General features: G+C 43.0%; 1 long non-coding RNA gene across 1 annotated transcript; it reads right to left on the bottom strand.

The window, feature by feature from the left end:
* Positions 1-506: 506 nt before the first annotated feature.
* LOC126992108 (uncharacterized) lies at positions 507-15,110 on the bottom strand. Its single transcript, XR_007746206.1, has 3 exons — positions 15,056-15,110; positions 9,818-9,912; positions 507-614 (listed from the first exon to the last, which is right to left on the bottom strand). It is a non-coding gene; the product is annotated as an uncharacterized LOC126992108 (long non-coding RNA).
* Between the last annotated feature and the right edge of the window lie 2,858 nt (positions 15,111-17,968).

Here is a 17,968-nt window from a genome sequence, read left to right on the forward strand (position 1 = left end):
AATGGGAAATTTCAAACACACAAAAACTAATCTAGATATGGATGGGGAGCCGCGTGGTGCAGCTGACTTGCCTGATGGGCGAGCCTGCCATACCTCACTCTGCGAGGGGATATCTCTTTGGCCGATTGATTAAGAAGTGGCTCTCCCGTCTCGCTGGACGCGGGTTCGATCCCCGACGCCGGCAAAACCTTTCCTTGTCTGGATTAATTTCTCGTGCGTTTCGTTACACGCAGAGGTTATTAATGGGAGTGTAGTAAAGTAAATTCTGCCATATCAGTAGTAGTAGTAGTAGTAGTAGTAGTAGCAGCAGCAGCAGTAGTAGCAGTAGTAGTAGTAGTAGCAGTAGCAGTAGTTACCTGAGGGAATGACGGTGAGGCAAAGGATGACAACGCCGCATATCGTGAAGCCAATGATGCTCGGGTTCTTCCTGCCGAACTAGCAATTAGAGGCGCCGTCAGGGAGTATCCGGGCGTTTCCATGAGCCCACTGAGGACCATGTAGAGGAAGGGTCAGAACTGTAGATGGCGCCACTCAGACTCAAGCCACAATACACGAGAGACGAGATGAAGAGGTTGACGGAGAGAGCGATAGTGACCACCCTCATTTTGTGGGACCTGGAGAGGCAAGGAAGAGCTAGATAGTGAGGGGGGATTTCATATCAAGGAGAAAGAGAGAGAGATTCCTACCACACACACCCTATGGTCCAGACCAGGAGGCCTGTTCAAACAGATATGAAAAAAAAAAAGCATGACATTCTTATGTTGCTATGCGTCTTGACGTGTACAACCCCACAATGCTCACTGTCCGTGGTGTATTAATGAGTTTTCAGTGTATCTTTGAGTTACATGAGAAGTTTCACTGTACTGTGCTAATGTTAAGATATTCCTTCCTTCGTTGTGCTGCGTTACTTGTGCTGTGATGTGCCTTTTTTTTTGTTTTTAGAGCAGAAGAGCAGCTCAAGGGCAAAAAAAAGTAACAATAATGAAAAAATCCCGCTATTCACTGCTCCTATAAAAAGCCCAGAGGTGACCGATAGATAGGTCAATTTCGGGAAAGGTGTCCTGATGCCCAACTCTTGAAGAGTTCAAGTCATAGGCAGGAGGAAATACAGAGAAAGGAAGATTGTTAAAGAACTAACCTGCGTGAGGGATGAAAGAGTGAAGATGCTGGTTAACTTGTGCGAAAGAGATTTGGACAGTAAAAGGATGAGCTTGAGTTGAAAGTCGTGTGCGGCGAGGCTGCGGGAGGGGGGAAGACATGCAGTTAGCAAGTTCAAAAGAGCACTCAGCGTGAAGACATCGATAGATGATAGAGAGACAACATGGCGGAGGAATTTAAGAAGTAGAAGACTATCAGTGAGAAGAGGAGAGCTGATGAGACGAAGAGCCTTAGACTGAGACGAAGAGCCTTAGACTCCACTTTGTCCAAAAGAGCTGTGTGAGTAGTAAACCCCGACACATGAGATGGATATTCCATACGAGGGCGGACAAGGCCCCTGTATATGGATAGCAACTGTGCGGGGGAGAAGAACTGGTGGAGACGATACAGAACGCCCAACCTCGACGAAGTGATTTAGTGATAGAAGAGATGTGAAATTTCAGTTAAGACTTTGAGTTAAGGATAGACCGAGGATGTTTAGTGTTGAAGAAGGTGACAGCTGAGTGTTGTTGAAGAATAGGGGATAGGTGTTTGGAAGATTGTGTTGAGTTGATAGATGGAGAAATTGGGTTTTTGAGGCATTGGTTCCTTTTACCCCAATCGGAAATAATAGCAAGGACTGAGGTTAAGCCTTGTAATTCCTGTTGAGAGAAGTTGAATAATGCAGAGTAGAGTCGTCAGCGTATGAGTGGATAGGACAATTTGTTATGGAATGATTATTGATGAATAACAGGACGAGAATGGGTGATAGGACAGAGCCCTGTGTTAATATGTTTAGGGGAAGAACAGTGACCTTATACAGCAGCGAAATAGTGCAGCCGGAAAGAAACTGGATATAAAGGAACAGAAGGATAGAATCCGAAAAAGGGCAGTTTAGAAAGCAAAAGATTGTGCCACACTATATCGAAAGTTTTCGATATGTCTAGCTCTTCACCGAAATGGCTAAGAGAGGATGACCAGGAGTTAGTGAAGAGAGCAAGAAGATCGCCGGTAAAACGCGCCTTTGGGAACCCATGGTGGCGTTCAGATTGAAGATCAGAAGTGGAAAGGTGCTTTTGAATATTCCGGTTAAAGATTGATTCAAAAGCTTTAGATAGAGAAAGTAAAGTTATAGGGCGGTAGTTTGAGGGATTGGAACGGTAACCCTTCTTAGGCACAGACTACATATGTGAAGGCGGAATTACAGCAGGAAGGAAAGGTAGATGTTGAAAAGCAGAGGCGAAAGAGTTTGACCAGGCAGGGTGTCAGCACGGAAGCATAGTTTTTAAGGACAATAGGAGGCACTCCATCAGGTCCATAAACCTTCTGAGAGTTGAGGCCAGAAAGAGCTCAGAAAACATCATACTTAAGAATCTTAATAACAGCCATAAAGGAGTGAGAGGGGGGATGAGTAGAAGGAATATGCTCAGAATCGTCCGGAGTGGAGTTTTTACAGACAATTTGAGAGAAGAGTTCAGCTTTTGAGATATATATATGAGACGGCGGTGCTGCCATCAGGGTTAAGGAAAGGTTTTGACATTTACTATAGATGAGAGATTTTGGTAAGTCGAAGAATAGATCTGGCACAATTCCGGGCAGAAATGTAAAGTTCATGGTAGCAGGAGTGCGAAGGCTTTGGTACCTTTTGTGAGCTGCCTCTCTATCTTCGATAGTACGAGAACAAACGTGATTAAACCAAGGCTTTTTAGCATGAGGAGTAGAGAAAGTACGTGGAATGTGTGCCTCCATTCCAGAAACAATCATCTCTGTGATGCGCTGGGCACACACAGAGGGGTCTCTCTCCTGGAAGCAGTAATCATTCCTCGGAAAATCAGAAAAGTACATCCTCAGGTCATCCCACCGAGCTGAAGCAAAATGCCAGAAGCATCGCCTCTTCGGTGGGTCCTGTGGCTGTGCAGGAGCGATAGGACAGGATACAGAATTAATGTTGTGATTGGAGGAGCCCAATGGAGAGAACAGTTTGACAGAGTAAGCAGAAGGGTTAGAGGTAAGGAAGAGGTCTAGTATGTTGGGTCTATCTCCAAGACGGTCAGAATACCGTGTAGAGTGCTAAATCAACTGCTCTAGATCATTGAGGAGAGCAAAGTTGTAGACTTGTTCACCAGGCTGGTCAGTGAAAGAGGATGAAAGCCAAAGCTGGTGATGAACATTGAAATCTCCTAGGATGGAGATTTCAGCGAACTCTTAAGTGGAACTCAATTTAAGAGTTCAAGTAGTCAAAATTATTACATATTTAGTAGAGTTAGGTTTAAGATAATCAGCTCAGATGTATTTAGGATTAGAATGAGTATGAATTCTCAGCCAGATGGTTGAAAATTCAGAAGTCAAGGTCGTGGTTACGAAAGCAAGCGATGTCGTTGAGTCCGGCGCAAGCCACTCCTAATTAGTATATATGGGAAGTGAGGAGGTGCTGAAGCCCTCCAAAGACCCTTCCATGTCCTCCTAACCGTTTCCTATTGTCTCATCCACCAGAGAGTAGTTCAGCATGCTCTCTAAAGACAGATCTCTCTAGCCACACCACTACATTCACACAGCATACACACCTTTTCCCCAAAATTCAAAATGGCTAACAAAACTCTGCCTCGAGTCCCCGCCTGGGGGTGTCATGATTTCATTATTTTAAGAAATAGCCCGTGGAAAATTACCGCGGAAGTCCCCGCCATTTTGATTGAGAGAGCGGAAACAAGTCTCAGGAAAGGCGGGAAAACTAGAAGGCGGGAGCAGCGCGCTAATTCAAATCATAATCGTTATTGCTGCCGAAGCTGAATTATGTGTGAGATGCATGACCCTAGTGCATGGTGTTAGGTTATTAATAAATAATAACCCATAGCCGTTAGGGCGTTTAGTGTGTTACACAGAAAAAGAGATGTCAGTTGTGGCGAGTGCTGGCATCTTGACCGCAGGCAGGGTGGCCAGTGACCGTGGGTCACGGCCGCACCATCATCTTCCTGAGAGACACCACCGTGACCAGACGTCCCTCACCAAATCTACCGCGCCACGTGTCCATCGTGGTGGCTTTCCTGCCCTGATAGTATTCACAAGCTACGTGCTGTGTACTGCAGGCAGAGAAGCCCTTGGGAGTACGAGAAGGCGGCGTGTTGCTGGACAGTTACGAGAAGAGGACTGAAGGAGGACCAACGTGCGCGAGGATCACGTGGTAGATCAGGTGCGGCTTCTGCTACGCCCACCTACAGTTAAAATACACTTATTGCATAGGATGTTTTAAGATAGTTAGCTAGGTTGCTGTGCCTGGAATTAATTCATTATTCCTTATTTTTCCAGCAGTTTTCTTTGTTGCTTTAAATAAACTTCAGAGCAGGTTCATCTGGTCTTTGCTTACCCTATGGTAGTGTGATTTGGTCAAAATAAGGGACGAAAGGGCTGTGAGTCTCTGAACACATGCACATGCATGTATGTAAGCGAGCAGTAGTTTCTGGTTTCATCCTTGTTGGTTCACCAACCTCCCCATACCAACCTTTTCCTTTCTCACACAATCATCACCCAACTACCCAACAACACCTTTGTCGTTGGCGGGGCTAGCCTCGCTCACAGTGCCTTTAACTTTAAGCCAAGTTTACCCTAAATTTACTCTAAGTGCTTCATTATCCACATGTGACACCAAATCATATTTTTTGCCCCATTAGGTCGGAGTCTCAAAGATCCACTGCCAAACACTGCCAAAATAACATCCTTGTCCGACGCTTTGTTAAAGTTTTATTTGCGAAAAACAGAACACGACCCTGAAACCTTTAGTAGGAAATTTCAATGTTCACCACTAGCTTTGCTTTCATCGTCTCTCACTGACCAGCCTGGTGAACAAGCCTTCAACTGCTCTCCTCAATGACCTAGAGCAGTTGGTTTCAGCACCCACACGTATTCTCGAACCGTCTTGGAGACCGGCCCAACATACTAGACCTCTTCCTTACCTCTAACCCTTCTGCTGTTCTCTCGTTGGGCCCTCAATCACAACACTAATTCTGTATCCTGTCCTATCGCTCTTGTACACCCTCTGGACCCACCGAAGAGGCGATGCTTCTGGTATCTTGCTTCAGCACGGTAGAACGACCTGAGGATGTACTTTTCCGATTTCCCGTGGGTGTTACTGCTTCCAGGAGAGACCCTCTGTGTGTGCAGCGCATCACAGAGGTGATTGTCTTTGAATGGAGGCAAACATTCACATGCTTTCTCTACTCCTCATGCTAAAAAGCCTTGGTTTAATCACGCTTGTTGTCGTGCTGTCAAAGTTAGAGAGACAGCTCACAAAAAAGGTACCAGAACCTTCGCACTCCTGCTAACCATGATCTTTACATTTCTGCCCAGGATCGTGCCAAACCTATTCTCCGACTTACCAAAACTTCTTCATTAATAGAAAATGCCAAAACCTTACTTCTTCTAATTCTTATCGGGACTTCTGGCATCTGGCCAAAAACATCTCATCCAACTTCACTTCTTCATATTTCCTCCTCTCCTTAGTCCTGACAGCAGCACCGCCGTCTCATCTATCTCTAAGGCTGAACTCTTCTCTCAAACCTTTTCTAAAACTCCACTCTGGACGATTCTGGGCATATTCCTCCTACTCACCCCACCCTCTGACTCCTATATGTCTGTTATTAAGATACTTAAGAATGATGTTTTCTATAGCCGTCTCTGGCCTCAATCTTCAGAAGGCTTATGGACCTGATGGAGTGCCTCCTATTGTCCTTAAAAGCACTGTGCTTCAGTGCTGACACCTGCCTGGTCAAGCTGTTTCGCCTCTGCCTGTCAACATCTATCTTTCCTTCCTGCTGGAACTATGTCTTCATGCAGCCTATGCCAAAGAAGGGTGACCGTTCCAATCCCTCAAACTACCGTCCTATAGCTTTATTTTCTTGTCTATCTAAAGCTTTTGAATTAAGCCTTAACCGGAAGATTCAAAAGCACCTTTCCACTTCTGACCTTCTAGCTGATCCTTGAGAATGGGTTCCAAGTTTCGTTCTTCTAGTGATCTCCTTGCTTTCCTAACTGACTCTTGGTCATCCTCTCAGTGAAACCTTTGCTATTGCGCTGGACATATCAAAAGCCTTTGATAGGGTCTGGTACAAATCTTGCTTTCCAAACTACCCTCCTACGTTTTCTATCCTTTTCTCTGTATCTTTATCTCCAGTTTCCTTTCTGATCGTTCTATTTCTGCTGTGGTAGACGATCACTGTTCTTCAACTAAACCTATTAACAGTGGTGTCCCTCAGGTCTCTGTTCTATCTCCTCTCTTTCTGTTATTCATTAATGATCTTTCTTCCAAAACGAACTGTCTATCCATTCTTACGCCGATGACACCTCTGCATTACTCAACTTCTTCAACAGAAGACCCACTAAAAAGGAACTAAACAGTTCCAGTCTGGAGGTTGCAGAACGCTTAGCCTCCAGACATAACTATTACTTTCAATTGGGTCAAGAAGAACTTGGTGTCCTTCAACGCCTCAAAACACAGTTTCTCCACCTATCCACTCGACACAATCTTCCAGATATCTATCCCTATTCTTCGATAACACTCAGCTATCACCTTCTTAAACACTAAACATCCTCGGACTATCTTTAACTCTATATCTCAACTGGAAACTTCATATCTCTTCTCTTACTAAATCAGCTTCCTCGAGGCTGAGCGTTCTGTACCGTCTCCCCCAGTGGGGCCTTATCCGCCCTCTTATGAAGTATGCATCTCACGTGTGGGGGCTTCACTCACACAGCTCTCCTAGACAGAGTGGAGTCTAAGGCTCTTCGTCTCATCAGCTCTCCTCCTCTTAGTGATAGGCTTCGACCTCTTAAACTCCGCGGCAATGTTGCCTCTCTTTCTAACTTCTATCGATTATGTTTCATGCTGACTGCTCTTCTAAACTTGCTAACTGCATCCCTCCCCCTCCATGGTCCCGCTGCACGACATTCTACTCATGCTCATCCCTATACTCTCAAACCCCTTATGCAGAGTTAACCAGCATCTCCATTATTTTATCCCCTTCACTGGTATACTCTTGATCAGCCTTACTTCGTATGTTTTTCATCCTTCCTAGGACTTGACCTCTTTCAAGAATTGTGTATCAAGACACATCTCCACCTGAATTTGAGAGATCTTTTGGCTGATCTTTACTTTTATTTTTAGAGGGCTGCGAGTTACCAGGCTTTTGTACTGTTTTTATTGCCATTGAGCCGTGTCCTCTGATGTAAAAAATAAAAAGGATAGATATGGTACGAGGAACAGAGTAGATATGGCTGTCAGTAGCCGCCGAGACCTGGTTTCAGTGAAGAGGAAGAGGTGAGGTTTAGAGGAGGAGAGATGGTGCTCCACAGAATGGAAATTAATACGAAGACCGGGAATTTTGCAGAAATTGATAAGAAAGAGGTCTGAGGAGTTATCAAGACACCTCTCAAGTCGGCAGCCAGGAGAATTTCTGGTCCCCCAGGCGGAGATTTCGAAGCTATGTTTACGAACGCCATTTTGAACTTGCATAAGTTTGGAAATGGTATGTATGCTCTGTGAATGTAGTGTGGTGTGGAGATAATATTTCTATAGAGCATGTTGAACTATTCTCTGGGGTTGATGAGACAACAGGGAAACAGAAAGTGAGGGGCATGGAAAGGGTCTTTGGGTGACAGCACCCTCCTCGCTTCCCATATGTACTTCACCGGAATGGCTTACGCCCGTTTCGGTAGGTGTCTTCCTACCTCCTCCCAGGGAGGTGTTATCGGGTCCCTTTGTTCAGACTCGTTTCATATTCTAGCTCGTCAGTAAGTAGTATTCCCTTGTTAAACTTGCGATATTATTTTCAAACTGCCTTTGACCTAAAGCCAGCTCTCAATTTTCCTGGGATTCATATCTCCACTCACGAGTAATCCCCCTCTCGCCCCCATCAGAGTTGTTCTCATTATTACCTCCACGCGGACTGCGATCGCCAATCCTTAAAGCCTGCCGTCGCCTTCAAACACGACTTCCTCCATTCACTAATCATGTTAATTAACCTCGTGTCGCTTTATTACAGTTCTGCACTTAATCGAGGCATACTGTAGGCCTCATATCTTTTATTGCAGTGTACGCCTCTGCCGAGATGTGCGGACTTGAAGAGATTTTTTTTTCTACGCCAAGCTTGACTTTATAGTTGACCAGTGCCCCCCACGCGACACACTCATTGTCTTAGGCGACTTCAGTTCAGTTACTGGCACAGAGAGAGATGGCTACGAGTTATGTGTTGGTCCCCATGGCTTTAGCACCAGAAACGTCAACAGTTCACTCTTTATGAACTTTGCAAAGTCCATAAGGTTGAGGATTGCTAGTTCCTTGTTCAAGAGACGCGAACCTCGCCGTTGAACGGTTTAGCAATGCTGGCAGTGCAGGAGATTGATCTCATCTTTGTTAGTACTCGAAATTCCTCCAGAACTGTAGGGTTTTAGGAGTGTTGAGTTCTTTAGAAACGACTACAGAATTGTTGCAATACTGAGGATACGCATCAGGTCAAAAATGTCAAGATATGACCTTCAGGGTTTCATCTTGAAAACTGAGGGACTAGGCGTGTGCTCAGGGTATGCAGTATATGAGATGACCAGGAGTCAGTTAGAAAGGCAAAATGATCACCAGTAGAACGCCCTTTGACGAACCCGTGCTGGTGTTCAGAGAGATCATAAGATGCTTAAGAAGTTTCCGTTAAGAATGTTTCAAAAGACAAGAAAGTAAAGCTATAGGACGGTAGTTTGAGGGGTTGGAATGGTCAACCTTCTTAGGCACAAGAAGGAAAGGTAGACGGAGACAAAAGTTTGAGCAGCTAGGAAGTGCGTAAGAACGGAATCCACAGTTTCCAAGTGCAATAAGAGGCACTTTATCAGGTCCATAAGTTTTCTGAGGATCAAGGTCTGAGGGTGGCATAGAAATCAACATTCTTAAGAATTTTGATAAGACATAGTGGAGTCAGAGGGGGATGAGTGGGAGGAATATGCCCTGACTCGTCAGAATGGAATTTTTTAGGAAAGTTTAAACAGAGTTCGGCTTTAGAGACAGATGTGACATCAGTGGTGCCATCATGACGTAGGAGAGGTGGGAAGGATGAAGAAGTAAAATTATAAATAAATAAATCATGGGTAGCAGAAAAACCGTTTCACATACCAATTGAAAGTTCGAAAAAAATCCAAAATTTCATTTAGTTCCCCCCAAGTGAAAGAGCGCGTTCTTAAACTTGGTAAAATTTTTAAGGCTTTCTCTCATAAAATGAAAGTTAGCAAACTTTGAGACCTATAAGCTTAGTAACTCTTGGTTGCACAAAGATCGTGCATAAACTAAATGGTTGTAAAACGTTATATATTTTTTACCTTCGTTATTTTTCAGTTTCCTTCCCGTTCACGTAAAGCGAATTTACAAATCGAAAAAAAATAACCGAATATTTGTGTGCCACTTTCTATGCCTCTAAAATCTATTAATATCAAAATTTGTGAAGGTAAATCTCAGAAACACCTTCCGTGAGTTGATTGAATTAAAAATAAGTTTTATTTAGTAAGATGCCTAACTCAAAATTTATTGACCGGTTTTTAGATTTGTATGGTGCCAATCTTAATTTTTCATTATCCCTTATAAGTGTGCACAATCCGAACTTCACTGACACACTCTGGAGTAAAAATGAGGTAAGTCCCCTATATTTACTACCTCAGCAGCCTTGGACAGGACATGGTGCACCTCTCCTGCCCGCTGCCCATGGCTAGGCTGTGCATGCTCTCAGTCTTCGTCACTGGCTTTTCGTTCTGGTAAGAGAAAGATGGCTATTAAAAGCTATATTCAGTTGGTATTGCATAGAGCCCCTTTTTATTGGCTTCAATGTTTTGTTGAATCTATACCTTCGAACGAAGGTTGCTTCAGTTAACTCTGATACAGAGAAAATAATATTAGAATCTTTGTTCATCGTATAATATGACAACTACTATGTATTTCAAGGCTCGCGACATATCGTTTTATTGCAATAGCGTCTAAACTAGGTTTCTGACTGACACGGCATTAAAACACATTGTGTTTCAGACACCGACGTAATTAGGAAAAATATAACCAAGTATCTACTCTGCTTCATTAGGGTAGTTGTCTTAGAGACATGCCAGCAAAATCTGATAGAAAGGCAAGTCATCAAAAAGGCAAATGGCAGCTGGGGCACTGGGAGCGGGCTGCTGAGGTGTGTCTGCCATGACGTATGGCCGTGACGATACTCTTGCCACCCCCACCAATCATTGACTACTAAATAATGTAAAACGTGTACTCAAATATATTACTCTGTGATGGAGTTTAAGGATACTGAACCGTGCTCGTGTAGGAATGAATTCATATTCGACCTCAGTTGAGGTTATTACCTTAATACAATTAATTAACAGGAAACTGTACCCTGCTACCTGGCCATTGATTTACCTAAGCATAGTATATTATAATGTTATGTCATAATGGTATATATATATATATATATATATATATATATATATATATATATATATATATATATATATATATATATATATATATATATATATATATATATACACAGTGCGTTCAAAAGTATCCGACCTTTAGTAATAAAGAAAATAATTTTGTATATTTCACAAATATTATCTAATCACCCTTAAAGTACTCTACTTGGGAGTTCACACACTTGTCCCAGCGGTGCTGCTACTGCTGGTAACATTTCTGGAAATCCTTAACTGTTATAGTGTATAGCTCTGCCGTCGCTTTTTTCATAATTTCCTCTTGCGACTCAAAATCGCTTCCCTTTCAGGGTTGTTTTCATTTTAGGAAACAGCCAGAAGTCAAGGTGCCATGTCCGAAGAATTGGGAGGATGTCGAACAAGTGGAGTGTTGTTTTGTGCCAGGAAACCTTGGATCAGGTGAGCAGAATGAGCCGGTGCATTATCGTGGTGGAGCTGCCAGTTTTTCCCCGCCCACATTTCCGGTCGTTTTTGTCGCACAGAGTCACGAAAGGCGACGCATAATCCCAAGATAGTTCTCCTTATTAACTGTTTGTCCTTGTGGTGTGTATTCATGATGTACAGTCGTGAGATGAAGTGATGTCGCCGCTCTCAAAATGTTTCGTGGGAGCATTTGAAGGTAACGGAAGAGATGTGTATTTATTGTTTATGTTATAACGTTCCCTTTTAATGATAATCTATAATACGTTGTGATGAAAAACACGGTAAAATAACGTAGTAGTACCTGAATTACAATTATACATTCATTTGTTTAAAAAATGCGACTGCGAATGTCATGTGTTGTCTTCAGTGCTGAAGTACTGAAGACAACCTTGAAATGATTTAGCTCACGTCGCGTGCTTATCTTTGCAAAACAGTTGTTATACGTTGTTCAGATTTAGGCGATATATATATATATATATATATATATATATATATATATATATATATATATATATATATATATATATATATATATATATATATATATATATTCTGGGTTATTCCATGAATTGTTTTCTGCAGTTATTAATACACACGCACAGTATGACACGAAGCGAATGGACAGTTGCTGGCATTACTTTTGCGTTTTATTGATTAAGAAACGATCAAATAATAAGGTTTCACATTAAACACCTTTTATTCACTATTGTGGCTTCTTATCATAAGCATGGGCTCTGAAATATATAGTAAAATTGCTCCAGTGACGATGATGAATGAAGAATGCCTTCATAGGTAGGGTTGCCATATCTGAACTATCAAAATTCCGGACACCTCTACGAACACTCGACCATAGCCTAATGTTTGGCAACGCTGCGATTAGCCTACCCGCCCGACCACCACTTCCATTTCAAAGTCATATTTTCTTATTTCCCCACCTTCCTCGATTATTCTATGGCACTTATAAGCTTTGGACATGTTCACTGATCACCTCTAAACATTAGAAGTCTACATGAAGCTTTTGTCATCGTTATATTGACCAAGAAAGTCAATGATGTTTTGCGATCGGCAGCAAAGAGTGAGGAGCTTGGAGTTACAAAACACGACTATTCTGAAGCTATTTATTCTTATTTTCCATCTCCACTACCCTCGGTAGTTATAGGCTGTGGGCATCTTCCCTTTATCACTATCATGCATTAGAAGTCCACGGACAGCTTTTGTTATCGTTATGTTGACCACGAAAGGCAAAGAATGAGTCAGGGCTGAATAATAGGTATGGTGCGCGGGCGATGACGTCATCATCATACGAGACTATAAATTAAATCAATTACGTCATCCTAGTTTAGGATATCGACTAATTATGCATGTCCTATATATTGCGCATATGTTAGGTTTAGTGTTGTCAACAATGATCATGAAAAAATCATTCTACTTTCTGTTTGAGTAATATGTCGATAATTGGACTTCATTTGACTCTTTCCTTGGTGAACGAAAACACTTTGTGTCAAAATATTTCGACAAGTCTTCGTAAAATTATCATTGAATATTTCTTTTCTATTTTTTTTCTAGCTTCTAAAATATATTTAGTTAAGTTATGATGAAGATGCAGGAAAATAATGGTACTCTTGAAAATATATAACGATACTTGGGTGATCGAAAATAAACGTACACGGCGACATCACTTCATATCGCGACTGTACAATACCACTTTACTTTAATATTGCAGCGAACCTGTCGTGCTTTCTTGGGTCTTGGTGATGTGGGATGTTTCCATTGTGATGATTGAAATTTCGTTTTCTGGTCGTATCCATAAACCCTTGTCTCATCACCAGTGATGATGATCTTCATAAAGTCAGAGTCATTGTTAGCACAGTCAAGCAGGTCCTGAGCAATTTCCAGGTGGAGTAGTTTTGCTACTCCGACAACAACAGGAACGGATTTCGCCGACACTCTTCGCATGCACAGATCTTCTGTTAAAATTATATGAACTGATCCTGTGCTTATACCAATTTCTTCTACACTCTCACTGATGGTTACACGACGGTCTTCCATGACTATGCGACGAACATTCTCAATTAACTCCTCGTTTCTGCAGGAAGATGGTCTGGCAGACCGTGCCTGGCTCTCGACGGTGGTTTGCCATTGTTTGATGCGGTTATACCACTCCTTTAGCTGTGTAATGCCCATAGCTTCATGGCCAAAGGTTTCGTGAATCGTTTGGATAGTTTGCACTTGCATATCCCTAAGCTCCTGGCAAAACCTGATGCAATACCGTTGTTCGATGCGCTCAGACATGTTGTGTAAATACGAAAATCCGACGAGCGTGTGCTGGACCATTGTACTCTAGGCTTCACAACCGAGAAGTGGCGCGACCTACAGATGCCAAAATTTCCATGCATGCGCGACGAAGGGTGGCGCCACCTATCGTGATAAGGACTGCACGATATTTTATTTTTGTTCTTTTGGACCAAGGTCGGATACTTTTTGAACGCACCTCGTGTGTGTGTATATATATATATATATATATATATATATATATATATATATATATATATATATATATATATATATATATATATATATATATATATATATATATATTGTCGGTTTAGGGTAGTTTTGATACTATTGGGATAATGAAACCTGCTGCATTTATACTAGACATTTTCTTGGATTATGCGGATTCTTGGAGGAGCATATACATGCGCTATGAAGTCGCCTGACTGAGGAATGGATGGAGGTGATGGGATGCTCATAATTCATTATGAACAGTTATTGCATTGTACATTAATTGCAGCACATAGTAGCTGAGCATTTTTGCAATAACAGAGCGATATGACCATGCTTGGCAAAGTCAGTACCCATACAGTAAACAGGAGTGTAACACATGCACCAGGCGATGATCGCTCACAACTCCGACTACCATCCAACCCCAAAGGCCAGTCGATGCTCAGGTGGCAGGGGTACGGTGCCCTGTTAATTGATTGTATTAGGGTAATAACCTCAACTGAGGTCGAATATGAATTCATTCCTACACAAGCACGGTTCAGTATCCTTAAACTCCATCACAGAGCAATATATTTGAGTACACGTTTTACATTATTTAGTAGTCAATGATTGGTGGGCGTGGCAAGAGTGCACGTCACGGCCATACGTCATGGCAGACACACCTCAGCAGCCCGCTCCCAGTGCCCCAGTTGCCATTTGCCTTTTTGATGACTCTCCTTTCTATCAGATTTTGCTGGCATGTCTCTAAGACAACTACCCTAATGAAGCAGAGTTGATACTTGGTTATATTTTTCATAATTACGTCTCTGTCTGAAACACAATGTGTTTTAATGCCGTGTCAGTCAGAAACCTAGTTTAGACGCTATTGCAATAAGACGATATGTCGCGGGCCTTGAAATACATAGTAGAAGGTGTAAAGGAAGGGAAAAAGTGTAGTAGAAGCGAGAACGAAGAGGAGGAGGAGGAAGAAAAGGGACGATGAAGTAAAAGAGTATGATAGGAGACAAGGTAAAGTGTGAGGAGAAGCACAGACATAAAGAAAGAGGAAGGAGTAAGAGGAGGAGGAGGAGGAGGAGGGGGAGAAGGAGGAGAAGAAGGGAGTGGAAGAGGAAGAGGAAGAGAAGGAGGGGAGGAGGAAGGGGAGGAGGAGGAGGAGGAGGGAGAAGGAGGAGGAGAGGAAGAGGAAGAGAAGGAGGGAGGTGGAGGAGGAGGAGGAGGAGGAGAAGGAGGCGGGTGAGGAGGAGGTGGAGGGTGAGGAGGAGGAGGAGGGTGAGGAGGAGAAGGAGGATGGGAGGAGGAACGACAACAGAATGAAAGAGGGAGCTGGAGGAAGAAAAGGAGGAGGAGGAGGAGGAGGAGAAGGAGAAAGAGGAGGAGGAGGAGGAGGAGAAGGAGAAAGAGGAGGAGGAGGAGGAGGAGAGGAAGGAGGAGGAACAACAACAGAAGGCTAGAGGAAGATGAGCAAGAGAAAGGCGAGGGGAAAGAGCAGCCTTACCTCAAGCTGTATGTCGTCAAAGATTGATTTTAGGACATCCTCAGGGGGCAACGTGGTCTTGTTGAGCCTCGAGGCGCGACAGTACTTTGAGGGCCTTGTCATGTCGCCCAGTCACGATGAGCCACCTGGGTGACTCGTCAATCAGGCTGAGCAGATAAGAAAGTTGAGGGGTGAGAGAGGGAGTGTGGGGGTCGTAAACGAAAGATTAGGTGATAAAAAAGTGCCAGATTAATTAAAGAACGAGAGGTAGCAAATCAAAAAGTGAAAAGTGGAAGAATAATGGTTTAGTTAATAGGAGACGGATAGTAATGAAGCATATAAGGGCATGAGGCACAGGGGACGGTTAATGTACGTGAAGAAAAGTCACGTCAAAATGTGACAAATGACTGAGGGAAGGAGACGAGGCAGAGCAGAATGTGTTTAGGTAATGGAGAGCAATGGGAACAGAGTGAAGAAGAGAGGATGTCAGGTGCGTGTGAAAGATCAGAAGGTAAAAATGACAAAATTTAACAAAGGAAAGTGAAGTGGTAACACAGATGAATGAAGGAGACTGAATTGGTGAAGAAATAATGACAGCAGGAAAGTAAATGAATTAGGAAGGTATTGTTGGTGGTGAGCGAGGAAGGAAGGAAAAAGTTAATTATGAAAGGTCACGGGGATCCAGGAATATAAAACCCACCAGAGATTAATATACATGTGCTGATTGGTGAAAAAATGTGGAGCTTACTGGAGGTGGGTGGCAGAAAGAAGTAGAAGGAAGGTTTTTGATGGAAGTTCATGGAGGATGAGCCTTTCTAAACTACCTCTTACGTATTCTACTCCTCTCTCTGTACTTTATCTCCAGTTTCATTTCTACCAGACCGATCTCTGCTGTGGTAGACGCTCACTGTTCTTCCCCTAAACCTCCCACAGTGGCGTCCCTCTATTGTTCATTAATTATCCTGTTCGAAAAACAACCTTGGCCATTTATTCGTACACCGACGACTCTACTCTGCATTATTCAGCATCTTTTGACAGAAAGCCTTCCCAGCAAGAATTTCATGAGGAACTTGGTGTCCTCCAATGCGTCAAAAAATTGAATTTTTCCACCTGTCAACTCGACACAATATTTCAAACACCTCTCCGCTGTTCTTCGGTAACATTTAGCTATCACCATCGGTCTATCTTTAATTCAAAATCTTTACTGAAAACATTAAATCTCTTCTCTTACTAAAGCAGCTTTTTTCGAGAACAGGTGTCTCCCAGCAAACATAGGTATATTGGGCGACGATAAGGACAGATCACCTACTATCCATATCAGACCCCATGACATACCGTTTTTCGCAAATATCTTTCAAACGAAGACTCGAATCAGCATGGTGTTGTGGCACGGATTGTTTCACACTCTCCAGATGCGGTTAATTATGGCGTTTACTCATAACTGAGATGGCAAAACCTGCGTGAGCCACTTACACATTCGAACAGGTGAGGCGTGACGTATTTGTGACGTGTATCCACCATCTACCTCCACCCCTGGCTTCCCTTACTCCCACCCCTCCCTTTCCCTCCCTTCCACTCTCCTCTTACTCTCCCACACTCTTTCTCCCCCATACCTCCCTTCTCTCTCTCTCTCTCTCTCTCTCTCTCTCTCTCTCTCTCTCTCTCTCTCTCTCTCTCTCTCTCTCGTAGTAGTAGTAGTAGTAGTAGTAGTATGTTGGCAATGGCTGACAGTGACGGCGATGAAATACTCCTTCCTCCACAGGACGTGGATGTCAGCCGTCTATCGGCGGCATGACCGATAATTACCATGTTACCTTCTTCACTACCAAATACGGTGTAACGGTGAAACAAGCAATAACATCAATTACAATTGCTTGCATAAACTATCCAACCTTAATCGGCATATAATTTCTATTTATCTGCCATTAATTCAAGTCATACGTGTGTGTGCATGGGTTCATATCTCGTGTACAGCGTAAGTGGAGGAAAAGAGATATGAGAGAGAGAAAAGATCCTGGGGAGAGAAGAGGAGGATGGGAGGGAGGGAAAGGGAGGGTGAAGTAGAGGAAGCCAGGGGTGGAGGTAGTTGGTGGATACACTTCACAAATACGCCTCACTTGTTCGAATGTAAGTGGCTCACGCAGATTTTGTCATCACAGTCAAGAGTAAACGCCATAATTAACCGCATCTGGTAGTGCACAATAGTGTCAAAAATTAGCGGAGAGTGTGAAACAATCCGTGGAAAAGCACCATGCTGATCCGAGTCTTCGTTTGAAAGATATTTGCTAAAAACGGTATGTCATAGGATCTGATAGGGATAGTACTATAGCCATTCCTTTTACTGATGAACTCTGGAGCAGCTTTCCTTCGTCTGCATTTCCTCCTGCCTACGTCATGACCACTTTCAAGAGAATAATATTGAGAACATTGGACAATAAGTATGAGAAGAAACGTTGAAAAACATAGGAAACAGAGGAAAACAGATAAAGGGAGGCACAGTAATAAGGAATAAATTTTTTTGAAAAAACAATGATAAGGTACGAAGACAAATCGGACACGGCACTTTACTTTTTTTAAAGAAAACGAGGTACATAGAAAATGTAGAAACCGAGATGAAACAACAAATTTCAACATAAAAGGGACAGCGAAAATGAATGAAAAGAAGCGGACGGAGAGGATGACAAAGACGACATAGAGATATTCAGGATACTCACACCAGCACAGGCAGCAATAGCAGGGTTTTAAGAAAAGGGAAAACAGGTAATGGAAGGACAATACAGGAAAATAGGGAACACAGGGGACACACGAATATACTCACAACAAGACAGGCAGCATGAGGATTATAGGGAGGGACACGGCAAGCTGCAGCCACCGCCAATCTCTGATGAGGTAGCCTGCCCCCACATCATCATACCAAAGGCCCAGGGCAGAGCC

The sequence above is a fragment of the Eriocheir sinensis genome, unplaced genomic scaffold (genome assembly GCF_024679095.1).
Source record: "Eriocheir sinensis breed Jianghai 21 unplaced genomic scaffold, ASM2467909v1 Scaffold4, whole genome shotgun sequence".
In the NCBI taxonomy this organism is placed as follows: Eukaryota; Metazoa; Arthropoda; class Malacostraca; order Decapoda; family Varunidae; genus Eriocheir; species Eriocheir sinensis.